General features: G+C 22.1%; 1 protein-coding gene across 3 annotated transcripts in view; it reads left to right on the forward strand.

Annotated features, from left to right (window-relative positions):
* The first annotated feature begins 2,370 nt into the window (after positions 1 to 2,370).
* LOC126901457 (RYamide receptor-like) overlaps positions 2,371 to 8,815 on the forward strand; it is a 46,262-nt gene continuing 39,817 nt past the window's right edge. The window contains exon 1 of one of the 3 annotated variants that reach the window (XM_050677903.1): positions 2,371 to 2,593. The gene's annotated coding sequence lies outside the window, so the exon portion shown is untranslated. The remainder of the gene's footprint in view (positions 2,594 to 8,815) is intronic. The other 2 variants (XM_050677901.1, XM_050677902.1) reach the window with 2 other exon arrangements.

Genomic DNA, 8,815 nt, shown 5'->3' on the forward strand with positions numbered 1-8,815 from the left:
AGTTAAAAAATAAAAGTCTAAAGTATTAAGAAGAATATTATACTTTTGAGCAAATAATTTATCATATATTTAATTCTATCTTTAAGCTTGTTGCTTAAATTTATAGAACTATAAGCTTTTTTATGTTAGGCATTCGTGTTAGATTAATAATTACCCTACATTTCCATCATTTTATTCTATTTGCATACCTATTTTAATAAGTAGCTTTATTTTAAATGAAGTTAAGAACTATTTGTTTTTACTTCGCCCTAAATATACATCACTGAACAAACCTGCTTTTTGAGATTTTCAAGTTTGAAACAAAGCTGACTCTCGTGGTAATTTTTTCTACCATAATTTAATAAATGTCTATAGAAATTTATCAAAGTGAGGTAGCTTAAGTTTTGGGTATACGTTTAGTTTATTCATGAACCGGTCATAAATCCTAAAAATCATAACAGAAGGGACGAAGCTTATTCTTCCATTATATGTACGTACACACTCATATATATATATAAGTGTGTACTACTTATATATTATATAAGTAGTATTTATGTAACATCTACAAGTATTACATTTTATGTCAACAAAACAAGCAGGCGGCTACTCCCATCACTTCACAAGTCTCCTATGACACGGTACTTATGTACTGTTATGCCTAACATGAACAACTGTTAACGATGACTACCATCATAATACTTCAACAAAGTACTACTAGTTCTGCTTTTAGTCTCTATGCATGAAAATTATTTATTCAAAAACATTATAGCTTACCACATCTAGTTGTTTAAACTATTTTTCTAATGAAAATTTAATAAAAATATGGAAAACTATTAACAATGTAAATTTTTTTTTAACGTTATGAGTTTATCATATAATATTTAAACATTTATCTAGATTTCATAATTAATTTATTACAAATGTTTATCTAATAATTTTTATTTCAATATTCAAACAACTAAAAACACATAATAACGTCAAGAAAATAGCATTTAGATAATTTAATAATAATTAAATACATATTTCACTAAAAAAAGGTCTATACTAAAGGTGCAACTAGAAACTTTTTTTGATAGAGGTTATAGCATTTCAAAAAAGGTACCCAAAATAAACATGACGAGAAAAAAATAGTCATCCACTATAATAATTAAAGAATCACTTTAATTTTGGGAGAAGATACAATTTCCAGAATCCCTCTTATTTGTGCTAATGGTTTTAATTCTTAAATTTCTCCATAACTTTGATCAAATCATAATTTGAAATCATTACATTTGTTAATTGCACGGAAAATGTATAAATTTACATGGTTAATAAAAGTCTGCGTTACTTTTTTAATGAATATAAACCAAGCTATAGAAACACCAACTAAAATAATGTTTAGGTACATCATTATTTTCATTTTGCAATTTATACAATTATTAAAGTAAGGTCAGCATATTCATTTTAATTCCTAGTCAATTGTTAAAAAAAAACATGTTAATAGGTACTTTAAATGTTATTGAATTATAAAAATATACATATAAACTTTTTTTAACATATATTCTTTTAATTGTCAAAATGTTAATAGTAAAACATTACCATGGTAAAAGAAATGAAAATTTCAGATAAATACATATAGTTGATATTTATTTATCACTGAGGTAAGAAATTCAGTTTTAAATAAAAAATACTAATATAGTAATTACTATAACATCACCCTTAAAATATTATAATAATTATTAAAATATACATAAAAATAATCTTATATTTTTAGGTTATTTAACAAATTTTTATCTAATGATTGTCAAAATAAGTATTAGTATTTATAAAAAATTGTGTTTGGAAAAAATTACATAAATTTGCATAATAATAAATACATATTTAAACATAATATTGAATTCATAAAATATACGTATGTTTTATGAATTTAATTTGAGTACTTATAATAATAAAAATAGACAAATTTAAAATAATTTTTTAGAATCTTTAATCACAAACATTTTCAAACAAATCTAGTGTACTAATAAATGCAGTAAGATGTATCTCGTGAAATTTTTATTGTAATTAGATGTAACTCATAGTGTATAGATGAATTATTTTTTATTGAACTTTCTGCAGTATTATTTTATTAATATTATTTTTTGCTGTCGGTAAATCATTCAATTTGTGAATAAAACGTCTATTATTATATTTATATTTTTATAATGAATTATGAGTGTTATAATAATGATATACAGTAATTTTTTCTATTTTATATTTTCATGATAAATATAGTGATTATATATAATAAACATTTTCCAATATATTCTCTAAATATTACAATAAAATCATAAATATATGCTTCTAGTTGCAATTTTAATTGCCGAAATAGTGGCAGCAGCAGGCAACACACTGAGCGTTTTGCGCAAGTATTATTACTCACCGAAGCTTCGGCAACGGCGTAACGTCAACAAGATGTGAAAAATGCTTATCATCGGTCGGTCCGTTCAGGTGTCAGTTGCCGCACTAAACTGTTGGTTCGACATTTACGTGAAAATAAAATTACTAGTCCACACACAGTTCTTTTGAATTTTCTATTATTTAGTGACAATATGAATACTACAAATACAATGAAATATAAATTGACAATAAAATGGTAAGCGTACAAAAAAATTATTCATAATCAATTTAACACTTTGAAGCGATAATGTAAATAAATCAGTTATTCTTATTAAAATATATAATATAAAATATAAATTATGATTTTAGTATATCTTTTATATACTCCAAAATAAGCGTTTAATTTTATTAATATATTTAGTATTTATACTTAAATGAACACATTACGGTTTGCCTTTTTATTTAATTTTTATCCTTAATTAATTTACATTCACTATATTGTTCATGTTTACTTTTTAATATAATCAAATTTTATAATTTATGTTCAGCAGTTAACATCGTTGTTGGTTAATAGTTTAATTTAAGTTTGAATTAATTTATAATTATTTTTTTTTCAACGAGGTTTTAAACAGGTTGGTTAATGCCAGCCAATTTTCGTAAATAGAATTGGTGTATCCTGGAAAATTATTAAGTATTGTGGTTTCTCACTAACCTTTTGTAAAGTAATAATTTTATGAGACTTAATTAATATAATAAATCTGTTTAAAATGGTATGCTAAAGATCAAAAGAAAAATTTAGTCTTGAGCAGGTTTCCGTTTAATTTAATGAAACGTAAAACATAACGTATAATATGACCACAAATATACGCCTAGAGCAGATTCTCATTTTACAAAGAATCAGTTTTTGACTAGTTTTGCTGAACTAAATTTTAATATGCCACTTTCCAAATACTGATCTATTATATTTTAATATTACAACTTTAAGTAATACACTGTTTAAAAGCCTACAAAAAGAAATTGTCACTATGATAGAGATTATTTTGTTATATTTTAAATCATCACCAATTCAAAAGTATGGTAAATGTATGGTATTTTATTAAACGTGTGTATTTTTTGTATTGACAGGGTTTTAACTTCATTAAACACTTAAATCGTGTTTACTAATAAAACTATAATAAATATAAAATTAACGATATAAACTGAAAAATATTCTCCAGTAAAATCAACAAATGCGTTATCGAGAAACGTTCAATAAACTTTCTATTAAATAAACCATACATTTTTTTTTAATTTACTACTATTTTGTTAAAATAAAAAAGAATTAATCAAATTAACAAATATTTTGTTAAATCATTATTAAAAAAACTGTTCAATTAAAAAAAAAAATTACTATTTATCCAACAAAAATATTTGACATATTTTAATGAAAAATTTGTTGATTTTAAAAATGAGTTTTTTTAGTGTGTGTATATAGTTGAAGTAACAGCATACAAAGAAACACTCGTGTATCTTAGGAAAACTATTTCCAAAATTTTTATTAACATTTATATTCAGTTTAAGTTAGAATAACTATCAAATTTATCAACAATTGTTGATATCATTATCAATATTGAGATGTAATACTAAAAAAAATTTAATATGATCTATAGTTAGAATATTTGTCGATTTTCATAGAAATACATTTAAAGTATAATAATTATACTTAGTAATTATTACTAATTGATGCAAAAAGCAAAGATGGTTTTAATCATAATTTATATACCTAAAATGTGTTGCTATCAAAGTGTAATCTATATATTAAAATAAAATTCCCTTTGTATTTCGGGCTGATATTGACAATTAAAGTTAAAATATAGTTGGAAATGAATTCTCAAATTACTTGCAAAATATAATTATTTTTTCTAATTCAAATAGTTTTAAAAAAATTATGTAATTTAATATGTTATAACTACTTTTTTATTTTAATATTTTAATATTTTAATATTTTTTATTTTTATTATCATCTATTTTTATTTTAATTACTACTGGAAATTTATTTTATTAAATAATAAATAATATCATTTAAACTCAAAAATTAAAAAATAATTATTGTTTCTTTATGTCCGAGAGTAAAATTAAACTAATGAATAATATTTTTTTATAGTAACAATCAGAAACGAACTGTAGGAAAATTTTACTCAATAAGCATGATACTCAATTTAGTATATTTGATAATTTATTGAGTAAATATCAAAAGAAATTTTATAATAGATATTTATTATTTCAGAGCATATTTGCTTAAACAAAGGAAATTAATGAACTGAAAAGATAAGTAATTTTTTAAACTGGAAACTCGCCAATGTTTTATCCTTGTTTATAGAATCCTTAATTTTTAACATAGATAGCCCTTACGTTATGTCAATTTTTAATGTTGAATTTAAATATAGTATATACATCAAAATTATGTTTAATATTATAACACAATTAAATTAATATATATATATATTACTTACTTACACAGTAACTTCACAGTAAAATGTCAATAGTTTTATCCGACTTTCCACAATATCAATAAAAGGAACTTATAACAATCAACACATGTTTATTATCGATGTATTTAATTTGCACACTTTCTACAATAAATTATTATAAAGGTGCTTATTTAACTATGGCTCAAGCAATAACTTTAAAAATATAAAACGTTATTAAATTTATAATAATATTATCCAACGTTTTAATATTTAAAAAAAAATTTGATCCTATTCTTTAAAATTGTAACCAAATTAAAATTTTAAATGGAAACATATATTTTTAACCAACATTACATAAGATTTATTAATTTAATAATATATTTAAAATATCAATTTTAAACTAAAAAAAAAAAACTCAATAGTCACAAAAGTAGCATATATAATAGCACATACTTCCGAAGCAATGTAACCACTACTGTCAATGCTAAACGCTGATACACCTATGCACTCGACCCTATAGTCTATAGTAGGTACCTATGCCGAATTTTGTGATGTAAAATTTATATTATTAAATATTATTTTTACTAAACTATAGACTCGAAATCATTTTATAAGCTTAGAAATAATTTTTATTTGAATAAAACACATATTAATAGTATTTTAATTAAATTTCTCTAATAGGCTATATTTTTATTAGAACTTAAGTGTATCGTATTCAAAATTTCTAATACTGACTGTATTAAATAGTATAAGCTATAAAAGGTTCGATTCTTTTTTAAAATTGTAAAAGGAGCAAAGATTGCTTAATTTTCTAGTATGAAAATTTTTAATTATTCCTAAAATCATTTCTCGGATTTATTTAAATAAATTTATATATTCATTTAAATTATAGTAGATACTTTAACTATTTTACAGGTATTCTACTGAAATTCCCAAGTATATTTTTACATAAAAATTTTAATGAATTTAGTCACGTGTCCTTTTTTAAATGCATGATATAAATTATTCACCAAAACCAAATTACAACGAAAAAAAAGGTTTTTAATTTACATCTACCATGGTCTATTTTTTGTTTATTTCAACGAAACAATTAAATGAAAAATATACTTAATGTTTTCTACTCTTAAACTACAATCATTATTATCATTGCATAAAACAAAAAATTTTGACTCTTCGATCATAAAACAAATTTAATTGACGTATTTATCTTTTTTCTTTTTTTTACATAAAGTGGGATTTAATAAAATATGAGATTTTCTTAAATAATTAGTTCAAATATCTCTAACTCCTAAGTATTAAACAATTTATTCAAATTTCAATTTTATTTGAAAATATATGTATATACAAATATAGTAAGGATTAATTTATTTAATAAATACATTTACGTCTTAAATATATAATATAGATATCTTATTTCGAGAAAGGATCATTTATCTGAGTTTGATACACTGACTTAATTGTTTATTCTAGTAGTTAATAATAGTTAATTCTTTTGTTTTCGAAGCACATTATCAAATAATTAATCAATTTAAGATAGTTTATTAGCCTGATCATTAGCCACTAATTTCTGAATAATGTATTATCCGGACCAATAATACTTAATTAAAAATGATTAGAAAAAGACCATGTTTTTCACAGTAAAGAATAGAATAGAAATAATAAATTTTACTGTAGTTTAGTTAATAGTACTTTATATGAATGTAAAATAGCCTTTGATTAATATACCTGTCTAAAAAACAACATAAACGCTGTTTATGAACATGCTTAAGTTATTAATTCGTTATATTTTTTTTATACTAAAAGTTCATGACTAATGTTCGTTTAATTATTGAAAACTTGCATACTCATTATTCATTGGATTAAACATTTTTGTCACATAATATTGAATTTGTAATACAATATATATATAAGTAAGTTGATGACAAACATTTTTTTAACTTTATTATATTTTTAATTTAACTCACAATGTCCAATAAAATCGCTTTAAAATTATAAAACTACAATAAATCGAGAATATCAATAATCCCACACACTTGTTATCGTGACACTTACGTTATTAATGACCAATAACAAAAAATTGTACTGCCTCAAAAATAATCCTTTATTGAAATAGTGATAAATGGGATAAATAAGACCATTATAATTTAGCATTAAAATTTCTCAAATTGATTAGGTTTCATAAATAATTATTCTAACTAATTATTAATCTATTAATAGTTTTAAATAAAATTTCATTCCGTAAATTTTGTATAAATTAAAAATTAAAAAAAAAACTCAGGAATTATTATTCATTTTAATTAATATTAGGAATCGACTACGCTTATCATTTTAGCCGAAAAATAAATTAATCGAACCTTATTTATTTTTATCATATAGTATTTCAGCCGAATATTATTTTAATCTAACAATACTTTAATCGAAAAGTATTAATGACAAAATACACTCATTGAAAATATTAAAGCTGAAAATTGTATTTATCCTTTAATTACATTGGTAAACTTTTAATGTTAATAAAATCAAACTAATTAATAATTGAAGTCCAAAAAAAAAAATTTCAATAGGGTTTTGTAAAATTTAATCATGTACCTCTTTATAATTTTTTGTTCACGTTTCTTTTTTCTTAATTTTTAAAGGAAATTCCTTTAAATTTCTTTTGTAGATCCTAGCTTCGTCTCTATGAAAAGAACTCGTTCCAGGAACCCATTCTTTTTGAAACAAATTTCTTCCATATGTATACAAATTTATGCATCACACTAAAATTACGATTCTTTATTCAATACACGAGAAGTTATAATTTTGGCCAACATAAGTATTGTACTTAAATACCAAATATCAATAGAAACTAGAAATATTCTTTTTCAGACAAAGCTAATTAGTAGAATTTCAAAAAATTAGAGCCCAGGCTAGCGAATAAAAAAAAACTTATAAAAGTAGTCACTAAACCATGAAAATAGTCTAAATAATTTAAAAGGAACTTAAATAACAAATAATGCATTGATTTGAAAAAAAATAGAATTATTTTTTACAGGAGGATGCAATACTAAATTACAGCCCTAGAGGATAGATAAAAAGTAAAAATAAAACTGGGTTTTAATGTGTTTAAAAACAAAAATTACATTATGAACTATTATAAATTAACTAATGAGAAAGAGATAATAACAATTTTTTTACAAAAATCGTATTTTTTTTTTTATTAACTTTGATGTCCGTTTTCACCATGAAAATAAAATAAAATCCAAAATTTATTTTTTCATAATGAAGTATATTACATAAGCTTTAAATATCTATATATATTTATAATATATAATTATATAAAGGAAAATGGTGTTATTTAAAAAAGAAGTATATCGAATAAAAGAGGTATATAAATATTATTTTTCATAAAAAAATTGTATTGAGCCATACATTTTTCAAAAAGTTATAGCATTTTTAAATTAAAATTGTAAAAATAAAATTGAGAATTTTAACACGAAAATAGCATATGGTTGCTATTTTCACCATAAAGACAAAATAAAGTTCGAATTATTTTTTTTTTTCATAATAAAATACATTATATAAGCTTTGATTTAAGGTATATATAAAAGTGTCAGTATTTCAGGAAAACTTTAAAAAGTTAAGTTAAGTAAAATGTTAATTTTAGCTTCGATGCGAAGCTGAGAAGGTATTGGTTTTACTATGATGTGTTTTTTTTTTTTTTTGTGTCTGTTACCACTTTTTCTCAGCTCTCACCGAACGGATTTCTTTCAACGATACGTCAAAAGATCACAAATCGTATCTAGTCGAAGACATTACCCTTCAAAATTGAAAAAATTTCCCTCGTTCCCCGTAAATGGGGGAAACCTCCAAAAAAATTACAAATTTAAAAATCGCTAATTTTCGAAATTTATTCAATTTTTTTTACTAAAAACTGTCATAACTTTTTCAAAAATGAATATATGAATATAATTTTTTTTTATAGATGCTTAATGTCTTTACCTATTATTTGGTATATTTTTTTTGTAAATTTGACTTTTTGTCTGCCCACAGGG

This window comes from Daktulosphaira vitifoliae, unplaced genomic scaffold, assembly GCF_025091365.1.
Source record: "Daktulosphaira vitifoliae isolate Bord-2020 unplaced genomic scaffold, ASM2509136v1 Scaffold_3, whole genome shotgun sequence".
Classification (NCBI taxonomy): domain Eukaryota; kingdom Metazoa; phylum Arthropoda; class Insecta; order Hemiptera; family Phylloxeridae; genus Daktulosphaira; species Daktulosphaira vitifoliae.